A 17975-nucleotide genomic window follows, 5' to 3' on the forward strand; every position below is an offset into this window, starting at 1 on the left:
TTATTTCTAAGAGCTCAGGATTGTTTCTAATTAAAACTATCTTTCCTTAAACCAAGCTTCTAGAGATTCTACAGGTTCCTTTTGCCTAAGAAATATTTAAAACTCTGTGCTAGCAAAACACCTCTGACCTTGGACTTTCAGATTGGAGCACGCTTTGTTACAAGTACTTAGGTTTGGTGTTATAATGTCTTTGAGATATTTTATTGTATTGAATTTCTCTACACAGTTTGGACTTATTCTTAGAGATGTAATAAAAATTTGTGGATAGCTGCATAGCCCATTGCTCTTAAAACACTTCTGCATGTATTGTCATTAAAAACTACACGTGGATGTGTTTACAACATCAAAAATCCACACGAATGTTCAAAACATTTCCACAGTCAGGTGTCTCACAACATTCTTGTAGCATTTTCTTTTCCCTTTTAGTCACTGATTTATATTAGAAAAACATACATGTTTCTGCCATTAGGGGGAAAAAAGTACAACATCTTTTTTTATGCTCTGATTAATGTTGAGACACTTCAAACATGGCAAAAAGGCACTTCTTCTGATGTTTTAACTTCTAGTTTTCATAGCCCTTTACAAGTCTGATTTTTCCTTTATTCATGCTACATCACTTTAATTTATTCTTGTTACTCGGCCCCAGAAACAGACGGAACGGCCTTAGGCTTGCAGGAACCATTTGACCAATTGCTAGTTGGCAGAGAGGGGAAACACTTACACACAGCTCTCTGGCAGCCTGTGTGAAATGCATCAGCTCCATCTAGGATGGTGGGTAAGTGCCCACAACAAAAAAAACTACACCATTACAACTGATACTAATAAGTCTCAGAGGAATGTAACTTGAATGGGAAAGTTCCAGTTCATTATCCTTTATCACTTACAGTCACAACACTGTGCTAAATTATTTTTGTTAATATCTTCAGCCAAGCCATCACACAATGCCTTTTATCTTTTGTGAAAATTATTACCTAGTTTTTGCAATAAATAATGTGGGTAGAGACCAGATAGCTGGTTTAAGATGAGCATTTTAATCGTTAGGTCAACTAAGTAGAGCATGTTCAATATCAGTCTTTTTTAGACACTTACTCAAGAAAAATAATGGAGAGTATAAAATGGTGAAAAAAAAGTTATCACCTGGTATAAGAAAAGAAGTACTAAAAGTCAGAAAATCATCCCAGATGCAGAATCTACTTGACCATGGTACAGAGAAAACTAAGTTCTAAACCTCTAACTTGCTTTTATATTTTTCTACCCAATTAAAGCACAATCATGACATATAGACACATTCCCTGGAAGGCTAATACTTTGGCACCCAAAGCAATATTCCCCAACAATTTCTACTTGGGATTGAGCAAAGTCTAAAGACTGCGTGGAGGAAAGCCAAAGAACACTGCATATAACAGCTACTTATGAATTTTAGAGATTGGAGGCAAATGCCTAAATTATTCATTTAAAACAGGCAAAAAAATGTTATCTTCCTAAATCAAGATCAATTCAAAACAACTACTTATATAACTTACATAAGTTATCAGAATATCGCATTGTATTTTGTATAGTTAAACACAATTCTTGGTGATACTTTCTAGTTATGCCTTCTGTATTTGCTTTCTCAGAGAAGCCTTTTCTAACTACCCAGTTTAAAGTAGTATCCTCTCTCCGTGGAGAGGTTACTTCATCCTTTATTTTCTCTAGTTTTTTAAAAAATTTTCCTTATCTGAAATGCTATCATCTGCATGTACTTGTCAACTTGGTTACTTTCTGCTTCTCTCCCCCTAATAAGGTCAGCGAATAGGATGTAGACATCTGCTTTATTCATCCCTGCATCCCAGCCCCTAGAACAAGGTTGGCCACACAGAAGATGCTCACGTCATTCCTGAATGAATGAAGACAGCTGGCTACTTTCATATAACTACCATGTTTCAGTTAGAATTTTTTAAATGTATGCTTTTCAACTGAATTGAAAAACCTTATTCTATCTCCCCTCCCACAAAAAAAAATTTTGTCTTAACAATCATAACAATCAAAAGAAAGAGAAAAAGTACAGAAGTTTATCACATTATCACCACAGTAAAACATTCCTTCTATGTTTAATCTTTAATGTCTTTGAGTTGACCCATCTCTCTGGGGAACAAGGCACACAATGTCTGCTTTTGCTATGTATTTGGGAATGTGGGTTAGGGTTGGGGACCATTTGAGAGGTTATCTTCTCCAACACATCGTATTGTCTTAAAACGTTAGACCAGAATCATCTTCATACCAACACTGACCTGGAACAGTACATAAGGGAATGAAGACACTAGTAATTGATGAAACCTCACCTTGATCTCCTCAGGAGCTAGTCAAGTACATGTCTCTGAATCTGCACCGCAGCGTTTCTCTCGAGAACTTACCTTAGTGGCTTTCTTCAGTTTCAGTGAAATAATATCAGAAATATCTGTCAAATATATGACAAAAGTCATAAATATAGTAAGGTCAAAAATGAAAGAATATCATGTAGGATGGATATCATTTATGTCAATTTAACATTTAAACTCCCAAATATAATCAGAAGTTTTACCTTCAGGAAAGCCTCTGGGAAGACCTGGGTCTCCTATACAATTGCTCAGCTTCCTAGGAGAAAGGAAAATGAAAGAATCAAAGAGAGAAGGAAAAGCTGAAATAGAAGCAATGGTTAGTCAATTGTTGTAGAACCAGTTACAAAGCACACAGGTGGAAATGATCACTGCCTTTGTGAAGGCAATTTCACAGAAGGTCCTGATTCAAAAACACTACCAAACATAAAATAGATAGCTAGTGAGAAGCAGCCGCATAGCACAGGGAGATCAGCTCTGTGCTTTGTGACCACCTAGAGGGGTGGGATAGGGAGGGTGGGAGGGAGGGAGATGCAAGAAGGAAGAGATATGGGAACATATGTATAGGTATAACTGATTCACTTTGTTATAAAGCAGAAACTAACACACCATTGTAAAGCAATTATACTCCAATAAAGATGTTAAAAAAAAAAAAAACCTTCCCGTCACCTCAGTACTCCTCATCTGTGGGTTGATATTATTTTCATTCATATTAGCTTACGTCTCTGTTCCCTGTTGATAGTAATAGCCCCTGGAGGAATTGTGACCTTAACTTGACTGAGTAACCTTATTTATGGAAGAGGGAGGAATAGACAAGAAAAACTGGAAGGGTTGAGTATAAAATACAGTGGTTGGTGAGATTCAAAAGAACACTCCACATAGTCATGTGTTAACTTTTCTCTCCTCTCTTTCCTTTCTCTAAAGCCAAGCAGTGAAGAAAGTGCTAGGGATGCTTTCGGCCTTTTCATTTGTTTTGTTCTCAACAACATGCAGGTTTGTTTTAAAAGGTGATGGATGCAAGAATTTCACTGCAAATAAAAGTTACAATACAATTACAGGATGTATAGCCTTCAACCATTTCCAGAGCTTGAAGCAAAATGCCACCAAATTTTACCTAACCTTTTGCTACTTAAAGTAGATAGTTTCTGCCCCCCACAAACACACAGTTTTTCTTTCCTTCCAAAATCCAGCATTGTGTTTAAACTAACCAGTCTTGAAAATGTAACTTCATGAATGGGATTTAGCTTGTATCTCTATAATAGCAAAGTATTACCAATGTAGCAACTAAGGGTTTGAAGTTTTGAGAATTATTTTATGGGGATCCTACCTATAATGTAATATTTTTAAATAGAGAGTTGTACAAAGGAAAGAGAGATGGGAGAACAGAGAGATGGGAGAACAGAGAGATGGGAGAACAGATAGATGGAGACACAGAGACAGAAAGACACAGAGACAGACACAGAGAAAGAATGAATCAGGTCCAATCACGAACGGAAGTTCAAAATAGTGTAATTTTTTCCTTTGGTAACTATAACCTCCTTCCAAAGCTCTCCTGTTTTATTTGTCCTTCCTCTTCCTCCTTTCTCCGCAGCCCAGCCCTCTGGAATCAGAAGCGACCTAACTGCTTACCCTCTACAACACATCTTCCAGAGAAGCATTAGGAGAAAATGGAACTAACATTTTAGTAGGTATTATAAACTAGGTGTATTATGTATGCTATCTTACACAATTGCAAGTTCCTGGCTGTGTCTTCATAACCATTTGACAGATAAGGAAGCTGGGGTTTCATAATTTGTTCATTGTTACCCAGCTTCTAAGGGAGAGATCTGGATTCAGGTCCTGTTTTATCTGACCTTAAAACCTATGTCTTTTCAGCACAGGGCACAGTCTCTTTCTCTACCTCCTTATCCAGACTTTCAATTGGCCAGCAATTGGACTGAATTAACTAGTTCCACCAGAGCCTGAATAATGAGTGAGACTTAAAATGCTTTCCCTCCAAGGAGTGCACATATTTACACAGGAGAAAACATCCTTAATTAATGAAAGATTTCCTAAGGTAAACTTTCTGGGCTAAGCATCACTTTTCTGGTCGAGTGGCATTGGGGCTGAATGCTCCACTTGCTTCATTCATCAGGTCATGGTTCTCAAACAGTCATATATATTTAGTCCCAAAAGACAACTAACAAGGCATTGTGCTACACGGTGTATTTTTTTTTTTCAGTGATTGTTACTGGCAGGCTTTGAAGCAGTTGCTCTAACATTTGGGAGAACAGTGCTTGCGGAGGGAATTTGGTTCAGTTCTTAATAAATGCATTTGTCATGTTTCTAATTTTCTTTCTGTAACCCTTCCAATGCTGTTGCTTCCAAGGCTTAAAACGAGATAACCTCAGTTTGATGTTGTTATTGTCTCTCTCGTCTCCTGTTGGATATCTAGAGAGAGAGAAGCAACATGAACTCTTGGCAGTAATAGGCTTTTCCAAAGGAACTGATGCCTCACATTCTAGGGCCATTTGAACTGCTTTATTCACGCAACAGGGAGTAATAAATTAACCTCACTTGGTAGCCACTTCCTCAACTACAAATGGTGTTAATACCAGCATCCCGCTGGGCAGCTGTCTGGAGCAATTAGCTTCACATATACCAAACAGTGTAAGAGGTCAGGGTCAAGTTTCCAAGCCAAAGTACCTGACCTTGAACCTCCTTCTGTTAACTCGTAGCTTTGTGGAATCCATTAACTCACTTTGCTTCCCTTGCTTAGGTTTTTATTGCATAAGAAGGAAATATAGTATCTACCTAATTACTCATATGATTAAATGAGCAATGCAAATGAAGCATATAAAAGAGTGCCTGAAGCGCTCTGTTATTATATGTGAAATATATTTGTAATTCACTCAGTACTTCTGAAACATGGTATTATTGTGTTGCATCATATGTGGCAAAAAGGGATTCATTGTCATCGTATTCTTCAGGCTATGAAAAAACAGGATTCATGTGAGGCTAGTAGCAGAGCACGTGTTTGGGACAGCATTTCATCCTCATAGGACAACACAGGTAAGTGCTCAAAGCAGGTAGAATTCACCAACTGCATAAAGTGGGGACTTGAGAAAAGAGTAGGCTGGAGTACTGGGGGCAGGATGAGAATTCAGAGTGGCTTCTCAGAACCAAAGAGGGTAACGTGCCATGAGACCTTAAAGAAGAAAATCAGACAATAAAAAATTGCTAAACAGATTAGAAACAGCGAGTTGCAATGATGAAAGGCAATAATCTAGAAGCTGTCTGAAAAGCAAACGTGATTAAGGCAAAAGTTAGGAATTATTATAGACAAAGAAAGATTATGGTTGAGCATACAGCTCTGTTTTAAATTGCTTTAACTGCATGAGGCACTGGTGAGAGTCAAATTTTGAAGGACCAAACTAAACTTGGAAAGAGACCCGTTCTCCAGAAATGTTGAGACATGATCAAATAGAAGTATAGTTGATAAAACTCTTATTTTCAATGAGGAGAAATTCATCCCCTGAGGGCCTGGAGAGAGAGGTATGGGAAGTAGAGAAAAGCAGCAGAACAGAATATAGGAAAGTTTCAGAGACAAGTTCACCTATTAGCAAAAAAAAGACTTTCAATACTACTGCTACCTGCCACCCACCACCTGTGAATCCCCAGTCACTGCCATCAGTGGCTACTTGAAATCAACCAACCAACCATACAACCAAATACATGAAGCTTTGAACAAATCTCTAGATTTAAAGATGAAAAGAGGTAAGAAGAGGCAAAAAAAAAAAAAAAAAAATCAAACATTCCAGAATTGCTAACCATTAGTAAAGATGCCCACTCCTACAAGATTCCCATACCTACATGTTTGCCCTCTGCCCCAAATACATTTTCCCATGTGAACTCAACAATTTACTATATTCTGCCATATCATCAAATGTTCTCTATTAAAAACTTAAGATATTAAATGTCTACTTCTAAAAATGAAAATGCCTCTAGGAATGTGAAGAAACGCCTCTTTAACATTTAGCAGAGAGGAACTGCATTGGAGAACTGGAGTTCTCATCAAAGCAGGGTGGAGGTGAGAAAAACTCAAGGAGGCAACTCAGACCTCAACATGGGTTCAGTGAGAATATAGCGTGACAAAATAGCATCAACGCGTACATAGAGAAGTAGAAGAAAGCAGAAAGGGAATAGAGAAGTACAACTGTTAAACTTTCGCTAAATTTTAACTTGTTCTTTGGACCATCCTTGACCCAAGAAAGTAAAGAAACTCTTCTTTTGTGCTTTCATTTTAAACTGCATGGCCCCCAGAAGTTGGGTTAGATTTTTAAATAAATCCTTTATTTCAGTTACATTCATTATCAGTTATTAGGGTTCTGGACATTGCTTTCAAACCTAATTATGGAGACTTTTCTGGGAATGTGTACCCAATGTCTAAAGGCACTAGAAAAAAAAATTTTTTTTTAATTGACAGAAGCTAGAGAAGAGATTATAAACTGCAACTGAGGGAGAAAAATGAGCATGGGTTCAGAGAGCAGTGGGTAAATGTTAAAGGTTCAAGCTCTTATACAAAGACAAGGACAAAAGGGGTCTCCTCAACCACCACAGCTACAGGAGGTGTGGAAAACCTCAGCCTCAGCAGCTCAAGATGCCAGGGAACAGAGTTCAGGGCTGGAAGAACAGCTGGAAATTTGAAGAAATCATGGCAGCAAGAGAACTGAAGGAACGCGGTCCCAAATCTCAGTATAAACCCTGCTCGAATCCCTGGCTGACAGTGAAATTACTCATGCATGAGGAAGAGCTCATGAAGCTTAATGGGAAACCAGGCAGAGACCAGAGGAATCTACGCTTGAAAGACAGATCTGCAGAAGGGAACTGTGAGTTTGCTGCTTTTATAACTCAGAGCATTCCCTTAAACGTGAGGTAGCTAAAATTTTAAAGGACTGGCCATACTATGCACTGGTGAGACTGTAGTACAACTAGAACTAGAAGCTCATACACTGGTGGAGAAAAATGTAAATTCGTCCTGCTACTTTAGAAAAGAATTTGGCAGCATCAGAAATTGCTGTGTCCAATTCCCATATGACCCAACAATCACATTTACATTTACCTAAGAATGAAAAAACATGTCCACACAAAGATCTGTGTGTGAACGTTCACAGCAACTTAATCATGACAGCTCAAAACTGAAAGTAATCCAAATGTCCATTAATACATGAATGGATAAAACAAACTGTGGCTTTTGTGTGTGTGCGTGTGTACAGTAGAATACTACTAAGCACTATAAAATGATTGAACCCCTGATACAACAACCACATGGATCCATCTCCAAATCATTAAGCTGGGTTAAAGAAGCCAAATACAATAGAATATGTGATGTTTAGCCCTTTCGTATGAAATTCTAGAAAATGCAAACTAACCTATAGCGACAGAAAGCAGATCAGTAGTTTCCCGGGTTGGAGAGGCAGATTACATAGGGAAATAAGGAATCTTTGGGGGATAACAGACTTGATCTGTACTCTTAGTGGGGTAGTTATTATACAGGCGTATAATTTGTCAAAACTCATCCAACCGCACACTTAAAATGGGGCAGTTTACTATATGTAGACCATACCTCACTGAAGTTAACAACAAATAGGTGGGTAACTTGTAGATTTTGGAGCAATTCGAAAGCAGTTTTTCATATGCCTTTGAACAATTATTTACATAATCTGGTTCCCTTTTAAAATAGCAAACTCAGCAATACTTATGACTAGAAAACAAAGGGAGCCTGTTCTATTGATCTGACATTTGACTATTTCTTGCTTTTCTCCATTTCTCTTTCCCTCGTGTGCACAGCATTCTTCCTGCCTCCATTCCTTTGACTGTCTTCTCATACTTCTGACATTTAAAAATGCTTATAACACGTAAGTTATTTGGACCGTTTAGAGTTCAATGCATTGAAAAATTGAGTTATTTATAGGAAAGACCTTTTTATAAATGAGTAAAGAAATATTGGGGGGAGACGAAAAGAGGTAAATATTTTTTTTGTTTATTTCTATTGTGATATTTATAGAAGGGCCTTTATAATCCACTGTGGCAAATTTATATTTTTCCTTCTTCTCTATTAACAGAATCATAACTTTTCTTGGTATAGCATTGCTCTCAGCTGCAATTCCAACACATTAATAAATACAATAATCCCACTTAATTCTCCAGCCTCCTTTGGAATGAGGAATGGCCACAGGGCACAGTTTTGGTCAATTAGATCTAAGCAGAAATGGCTGAGCAGAGCTTATGAAAAAATGTTAATAAAGGCCGATGCACTTTGGATATGATATTTATGCTGTGCTCTTCCCCTTCTTCATTCCTTTAAGTACAGACACAGAAGCGAGTCAGAGAAGGCATCTTGCAACCACAGGTTAAAGGCTAAGAACAAAAACATAAGAACAACTCTAAAGCTGATGGAGCAAAAAGTGAGCCCTGATGGCTTCCTGGAGCTACCAGGTCAACACTTTATTTTCTAATTCTGAACTTTTTGTTATGCAAAAAAACAAACGAAACACCGTATTTGATTACATTGAATTTTACATGCCACTGAACTTATTCCTAAATGATGCATGCAATCCCTCTACAAAATCTCTTTTTTATAGATAAAAGGAGGAAGGCAAAGGAAGTTAAATGGCTTCCTTCACTAAGTTCTCCCTCTTTCTTTTCCTTTTTCATCTTTCAGTCTTATTGAGATACAATTGACATACACCACTGTGTAAGTTTGATATACAGCAAAATGATTTCATTCACATTCATCGTGAAATGATTACCACAAGAAGTTTAGTGGACATCTATGATCTCATATAGATACAAAATTAAAGAAATAGAAAAAAAAATCTTTTCCTTGTGTTGAGAATTCTTAGGATTTACTCCCATATATAAACAGAGAAGTGTTAGATAAGTACATCATGTTGTATATTAAGTCCCTAGAACTTATTTATTCTCCCTCTATTTTTAATTAATGACCCAGTTCTGAAATCCAGGTCTTCTGACTCTCCATACCATAAACGATTTCCCAATAGATGAAAAAGCCTAGAGGAGAGAACCGTTAAAACTAACTTATTGGGCTTCCCTGGTGGCGCAGTGGTTGAGAATCTGCCTGCCAATGCAGGGCACACGGGTTCGAGCCCTGGTCTGGGAAGATCCCACATGCCGCGGAGCAACTAGGCCCGTGAGCCACAACTACTGAGCCTGCGCGTCTGGAGCCTGTGCTCCGCAACAAGAGAGGCCGCGACAGTGAAAGGCCTGCACACACCGCGATGAAGAGTGGCCCCTGCTTGCTGCAACTAGAGAAAGCCCACGCACAGAAATGAAGACCCAACACAGCCAAAAAATAATAAATAAATAAAATAACAAAAGGTGCCCTTTAAAAAAAAAAAAAAACTTATTTCTTTCAACATACAAGTTTGCGAAAGCTAAAAGAAACCACTAGAGCTTAACACCTTGAACTATAGACATTTACATTTAATGCTTTCATTGTGTGTTAAGAGCAGCTAGGATTTGGAGTTAAAAATACATAACAGGGGTTAAAAATACTAAAAGTTCAAGTATGTATCTTCCTGAGATAACCCCCCATTAAAACAATCATAGAGGAATAGCTCCAGCAGATATTAATAAATATTATGAAGCCACCATAATTAAAACTGTATAGTATTAGCACGTAAATAAACAGACTATTCAAAGAGAATTAAGAGGGTAGAACTTAACTGATCTCACAGAAAAAAAAAGGGGGGGGGGAATATGTGAGGTGACGTATATGTCAATTAACTTGATGGGGAATCCTTTTACGTGAATACATATATTAAATCATTACTTTGTACACTTTAAATAACTTACAATTTTTATTTGATTAAAATTAAATGGATCCAAGTTTGTATGTAAATTTAGTATAACATGATGTAATTAATGTTTTTATAGTCATGAATTAATGAAGATCCATTCCTTATAACATTCAGAAGGATAAATTCCTCAGAGATCAGAAATTTGAATAGTGAAAAAAGGAAACTATATAAACTTTAGGCAAAAACACAGGTAAATTCTTCTATATTTTAGCCATGGGAATACTTCCCCAAGGACTCAAATCCAGATACACAAAAGAAAATGATTGTTAAATTTGAAAAATAGATTATGTAAGAATAGAAGTACATTTCATAGCCAAAAAAAAGTCCACCGTAGTGGCATATGAAATAAAACCCCATAATTACATACTAATAATGTATGTCCAACTTATAGACAAATACTAAAGTCATTAAAATGTACACACTTCTAAAAATAAAGAAAAATTAGGTGTAACAATGTATAGTTCACAGATAAGGAAATATAAATCTCTCTTAACCAGATGAGAAGATACTCAACCTGATTCATCCTAACTGAATGCAAATTAAAACTAAATTGAGAGGGCTTCCCTGGTGGTGCAGTGGTTAAGAATCTGCCTGCCAATGCAGGAGACACGGGTTCGAGCCCTGATCTGGGAAGATCCCACATGCCACAGAGCAACTAAGCCCATGCACCACAACTACTGAGACTGCGCTCTATAGCCCACGAGACACAACTACTGAAGCCCGCACGCCTAGAGCCCATGCTCTGCAACAAGAGAAGCCACCACAATGAGAAGCCCGTGTACTGCAATGAAGAGTAGCCCCCGCGTGCCACAACTAGAGAAAGTCTGCGCGCAGCAACAAAGACCCAATGAAGCCAAAAATAAATAGATTAATTAATTTTTTAAAAAAAACTAAATTGAGTTTCCATTTCTCACAGATTGGAAAATATCAACACTTTTGACATTATACTTTGTTGGCAAGGTTGGGTAAAATAATCATACTCAGGTATTGCTAGTAGGGATGCAAAGTAGGAGAACCCATATGATAAAGAATTTGGTGAGGCAACACCTGGCAAAATTATGTAAGCGTTTGAAACCAAGGGTAGTCATCAGTTTGCCATTAATATATAATAAACTGTCACCCGCCTTCACTGATCAAGCTCGCTTTGTTTTTACAAAAAACTTGTGTCCTCCAAACGTCATGTAGCCTAAACAATAAGATGGTTTTGCCCAAGTTGTCCAGTTCCAGGTCAAGCAGGTTAAGACTGGTTAGGACCACAGGTCCTCCAGCTGGGCATGCGTGAATGTCCACTCAGTGAACTTTTGACATCAGAGGCCGAAACTCCACCCTAAGAACAAGCTCACACCATCATTTTCTGAGCACATGTCCCAGGAAGAAGCCTGTAGCTTAGTCATGGCTTCACAGAAGGATGATTACCTCACCTTTTTCTTATCTCCAATTACCTTTTCCAGCCTCCCTATGGCTCAGCTTTATTCCATAAATATCCTAAGCCCCTTGCCTTGGGGGAGGCGATTTGTTCTCCTGTTTCCTCATTTGGCTGCCCTGTGAATAAACCATTTCCTGCTGCAAAACTCGGCATCTCAGAGTTTGGCTTGCTTCATGTCCAGCAAAGGAACTTGGTTTGGTAATACATTGACGCTTTGACCCAGCAATTCTCCTTCTAGTGATCAACCCCAGAGGTACGCTGGCCAAAATGTTTAAGAAGCTTATGTACAAGAATCTTCATACAACAATGGGGACTGGTTGAATGAACTATAATTTGTCCTCAGAGTGGAGTACTATGCAGCTGTAATATAAAAATAAGTAAGGAATATCTGCTTTAAAATTCCAGCCTGTAGAGACTCTGAATTCACAAAGTTGTATTATTTTATGGCCTTAAAGATTTGTGTTTCACATAGCATTTATTAAAATAAGTTTTAAATACCTAGTTTGCTTGTTAATAATTTATAAAGCTTTCAGCATACTGTATCTATTTTGGGTAAGAGGGGAAAAAACTTGGGATACACATGTTTTCCATTCCAATTCAATTTTTTTTGATTACAGAAAGCAAAAAATGAATAAAAGAAGAAAGGGAAGGGAAAGGAATAGAAAGAGGAAAAGAAAGAAGAAAAAGATTATGATAAGAGACCATGCTGACCTACAGCTCTACAATTTCACCTTACGTTGTTCTTTGTTGAGATATCTAAGCTTTGTATAATTATGTATTTCTAGCAAGACATAATGATTCCCTGAGAAATATAGTAGGTAAGAGAACAGAATAAATAATGTTTTAACATAACCAGTTTTATATTTCAGTGGTGCATTCTAGTTATTTTCAGTAATGTATGTAATTTGAAAGTCTGTATAATGAATTGCTGGTTGATCATAAAGATATTGGGACTATTGTACTTAAAATGGATGGGGTGTGTGTGCATGCATGTGTGTGCTTGTTTCAAATGGTTACTACAAATTAACTGACTTTGGAAAGAGTCTAAAATCTCTCCATCCATACAAGTCTAATTAGAGAACAGTTTTTACAGAATTTATGGTTAAAGAAAAAGCTATATTTAAAATATTAACATGTGTCCCACCTAAAGAAAAATATTTGAAAGTCTCATACCTGTATGCTTATACACCCATGCAAAATAAACTCATTCCCTTAATCCCCTTCCTATGCTGGAGAGGCCTATACAAAGTTTGAAGCTTCGCTATAAAACTATTTTGAGTATTACCTGGAACAGCAGGATATGAATTACCTCTTCAGGGTATTAATGACCTCCACATTAATCTGTTAATAGAAAACCAGGCTAAGATCATGACTATATCATCAAAGGAACATGCTCATAGAACCATTAACCAAATTAACAGTTTGATTAATGGATTCAATGAGTAAGTTAAGTTAATCAATGCACCATTAACTAAAAAACAGTCCAAACAGATCATCCATGACTAATTGCTGCCTAAACAGAGCCGAAATTTAGACAATGTTTACATTACATTGAAGAGAAACACTGAAATGTTTAATATTATCAACCTGTTGTCGACATTCTCCCATTCTAAACTGGCAAATCTACGCTGTAGAATTCTTGAACTCTGAATATATGTTCTTCAAAATAAGAACCACAACAACAACAAAAAAGCAGTTAAGTATATCTATGGATGATATAACCAGAAACACACAACAACCCAGCTGGTAGCCTAGAAAAATAAATCGGTTACCAGAGTTTGCTAACAAAATACCATTAGACCCCATGTTTTCTGCTGAACTGATGGGCCATATGGTGATGGATTTATTCTATGTTGGCAGCAGGAAAATTTTACAGAACAGAAATTAGATTGACATTTTATTTTTGCACACTGCTAAGTTTAGTTATGAGCTAATTATATGTGAAATATGGTGTGTGACTGTTGATAATATATGGGTCTGGATTATGTTTTTAAACCAAAGAAATAATTTAGGATATATTTCCATGCTGCATTCACCTGACAACTGGTGTCCACTGGGAGGAGCGAAAGAGCAGGGCTGGTGGCTACAGGTTGTCTGCAGTGACAAAAGCTCCTTACAATTTGCTGTGCAATCTTCAGCACACCTTCTAGACAAACCTAGACGCCTAGCGTCAGTGTGGAGCCAACCTGGCTTTGAATAAGGACTAGGACGAAGGTGTTAAGGGATCAGCTAGCTGGCCTTGGCCACAGAATTGGTACAGTTCTGCCACCTAGTGGTTGCTTTGTCACACGTGACTTGGCAGCATTTACACGTGTGTGCATTCTGACTACATCTGCAAAGAAAACCATGATTCTGGGAATGGCCAGCAAAAGCTTGGCAAATGACTTTCTACCATGTGAATATAAGATTATCCAGGTTTTAAGAGATAAACACAAATGCGCCTATATTTAATGTACAGGTGAGGCCCTTTGAGATCTGATCTTTCTCTGCCCACCATCCAACTTACCCCCAACCACTGACCTTCATAAAGACTAAGTTGTTGTTACCCAAATGCACCATATTCTCTCAGGAATTTCTCTGGTACATAATTCCCTCACTCATCTTGGCTGCACTGAACATTCCCACATCTTTTAACTTGATAATTATGTCTCCGTGAAACCTGCACTGACTCCTACTCAATTTGACACATGGCACTTTGTCATATAACTGACCCCATTCTGACTGCCCTTTTGCACACCTGTCTTACTTTCTAGAAGCTAAACTCTTTAAAGGCAAGGATTTTACCTTTACATCTCTCTATTGCCTCAGCATTTACTGTGCCTCTGGCCCATAAATACATGATTTACTGATGTCTTGATGTGTGTGACCCTTTGCTAGGGGTGTTTAATTTAGCCCAATTATTTTATATAAAAATGAAGTAAACATTTATTGAATAACTATTTCCAGGCATGGTCTTCTAATGCTTCATAAATCATATTTTTCAGTGTTTTCACATGATTCAAGTACATTCATGGCAAATACATGGCAAATTTGGGTCCTTAGCACTATAAAGATTCCATTCCTTGCAAGGCCAAATTTCTTTTTTTTAAGATGGACTGTAAAAGAAGATCTAAAGAAATTTTAAACATCATTTTAAGTTTCATCCTACCTGAATGTGTGAAATGAAAAATAAAACTAGAAAGTATATATACTTTATTTGGAAAATAAATTTCCCTGGATTAGTCCTCTGTGAAAAACCTTTAATCTCAAATGTGCAGGATAAATTTTCATGGTGATCAGGAAAGCAATTTTATAAAATTACCACCTTTTACTTAACTTAGCTCATCCCGGCCTATCTTCAAGCCACACCTGCTTGCTTTATCGACCAAAATAAACATTTACTCATTTCTGTATTACATAACTGAAATAGTTATGGAACAGTCAGCTTAGATTTTTTCTTTCATTATCTGCCAAGCTTGCAGCTAAATCCTGGTTGAGAATGTTTATTGTCCAAAGATATCCTATAGAAGATAAAGTTTGACGCTTGAGGTTGCCATGTAGAGTTTATAAAACTATTGGTTATGAAACAAAATCACCTTTGCATGTAGATGAGACATTTGATATGGAGAAGTATAAACAGTGAAGGTTTAAAGGGCCATGAAAAATGATTAAGTGTGGCACCCTTTAGCAGGTAACTGAGTACAATCCATCATCAGAATGTTGTTATGTGAGTTTACCTGCCTCGTCTCTCATGTCCTGGATGACTGTTCAGCAGAAAAGTTTTTTTTTTTTTTTTTTAACAACTTTATTGGAGTATAATTGCTCGACAATGGTGTGTTAGTTTCTGCTTTATAACAAAGTGAATCAGCCATACATATACATATATCCCCATATCTCCTCCCTCTTGCGTCTCCCTCACACCCTCCCTATCCCACCCCTCTAGGTGGTAACAAAGCACCGACCTGATCTCCCTGTGCTATGTGGCTGCTTCCCACTAGCTATCTATTTTACATTTGGTAGTGTATATATGTCCAGGCCACTCTCTCACTTCATCCCAGCTTACCCTTCCCCCTCCCCATGTGCTCAAGTCCATTCTCTAGTAGGTCTGTGTCTTTATTCCCGTCCTGCCCCTAGGTTCTTCAGGATCTTTTTTTTTTTTTTTTTTTAAGATTTCATATATATGTGTTAGCATACAGTACTTGTTTTTCTCTTTCTGACTTACTTCACTCTGTATGACAGTCTCTAGGTCCATCCACCTCACTACAAATAACTCAATTTCTTTTTATGGCTGAGCAATATTCCATTGTATATATGTGCCACATTTTCTTCATCCATTCATCTATCGATGGACACTTAGGTTGCTTCCATGTCCTGGCTATTGTAAGTAGAGCTGCAATGAACACTGTGGTACATGACTCTTTTTGAATTATGGTTTTCTCAGGGTATATGCCAGTAGTGGGATTGCTGGGTCATATAGTAATTCTATTTTTATTTTTTTAAGGAACCTCCATACTGTTCTCCATAGTGGCTGTGTGAATTTACATTCCCACCAACAGTGCAAGAGGGTTCCCTTTTCTCCAGTATTTATTTTTTGTAGATTTTTTTGATGATGGCCACTCTGACCAGTGTGAGGTGATACCTCATTGTAGTTTTGATTTGCATTTCTCTAATGATTACTGATGTTGAGCATCCTTTCATGTGTTTGTTGGCAAACTGTGTATCTTCTTTGGAGAAATGTCTATTTAAGTCTTCCAGCAGATAACTGATAAATTCAGAATCAACCAAATACCTTCTGTAATAATTTTGTTTAATAAGTTTTAAAGAGATAGAGAGCAGAATCATGTCAGTTACTATACAGTGCCATGTATATCACTGTATATATGTGAAATCTGGCTTCCAAATGCTTTTAAGGATATGAAACCCAAAGCAATGTCATCGTCCTTTGGAAGGAAATTTGTATTCCATATAAATGCCATGTTGTCTTCAATTTAATCAAAATCAAATAAACCAGTATTTCCCTAAATAAAAACTAACTATTTATTGCTCTCTCCCTTTGTATCAGAATGCTGTCTTATTATTTTTTATTGTTAGATTTATTCTGAAATTTCAAACCTAAGAAAAGCTCAAGTATATCTTACAAACCCAATAAGCCTTTAGCTCTATATACAGAAGGAGTTTCCAAAACTGGATTATTAATATGTCCTGGGAACCTTTTAAATACATAGATGCCTTAGTCCCAGTCAAGACCCACAGAAACAGAATCTGAGGTTAAGGACTAGAATCTGTTTTAAAGTCTTTCCAAACTGGACAGCTATATGTAAAAGAATGAAATTAGAACATTCCCTAGAACCATACACAAAAATAAACTCAAAATGGATTAAAGACCTAAATGTAAGGCCAGACACTATCAAACTCTTAGAGGAAAACACAGGCAGAACACTCTATGACATAAATCACAGCAAGACCCTTTTTGACCCACCTCCTAGAGAAATGGAGATAAAAATAAAAATAAACAAATGGGACCTAATGAAACTTCAAAGCTTTTGCACAGCAAAGGAAACCATAAACAAGACCAAAAGACAACCCTCAGAATGGGAGACAATATTTGCAAATGAAGCAACTGACAAAGGATTAACCTCCAAGATTTACAAGCAGCTCATGCAGCTCAATATCAAAAAACCAAACAACCCAATCAAAAAATGGGCAGAAGACCTAAATAGACATTTCTCCAAAGAAGATATACAGATTGCCAACAAACACATGAAAGAATGCTCAATACCATTAATCATTAGAGAAATGCAAATCAAAACTACAATGAGATGTCATCTCACAACAGTCAGAATGGCCATCATCAAAAAATCTACAAACAATAAATGCTGGAGAGGGTGTGGAGAAAAGAGAACCCTCTTGCACTGTTGGTGGGAATGTAAATTCATACAGCCACTATGGAGAACAGTATGGGGGTTCCTTAAAAAACTAAAAATAGAACTACCATACGACCCAGCAATCCCACTACTGGGCATATACCCTGAGAAAACCATAATTCAAAAAGAGTCATGTACCACAATGTTCATTGCAGCTCTATTTACAATAGCCAGGACATGGAAGCAACCTAAGTGTCCATCGACAGATGAATGGATAAAGAAGATGTGGCACATACATACAATGGAATATTACTCAGCCATGAAAAGAAAACAAAGTGAGTTATTTGTAGTGAGGTGGATGGACCTAAACTCTGTCATGCAAAGTGAAGTAAGTCAGAAAGAGAAAAACAAATACCGTATGCTAACACATATATATGGAATCTAAGGGGAAAAAAAAAAAAAAAGGTCATGAAGAACCTAGGGGCAAGAT

At 37.2% G+C, this 17975-nt stretch overlaps 1 protein-coding gene across 11 annotated transcripts in view; it reads right to left on the minus strand.

The window, feature by feature from the left end:
- Nucleotides 1-17975, minus strand: part of ELAPOR2 (endosome-lysosome associated apoptosis and autophagy regulator family member 2) — a 745385-nt gene that overhangs the window by 122134 nt on the left and 605276 nt on the right. For 10 of the 11 annotated variants that reach the window (XR_014246402.1, XR_014246403.1, XR_014246404.1 and 7 more), the window contains one exon: nucleotides 2394-2613. The gene's annotated coding sequence lies outside the window, so the exon portion shown is untranslated. The remainder of the gene's footprint in view (nucleotides 1-2393; nucleotides 2614-17975) is intronic. The other variant, XR_014246410.1, reaches the window with a different exon arrangement.

This window comes from Balaenoptera borealis (genome assembly GCF_965194805.1).
Source record: "Balaenoptera borealis genome assembly, chromosome: 7".
Lineage (NCBI taxonomy): Eukaryota > Metazoa > Chordata > Mammalia > Artiodactyla > Balaenopteridae > Balaenoptera > Balaenoptera borealis.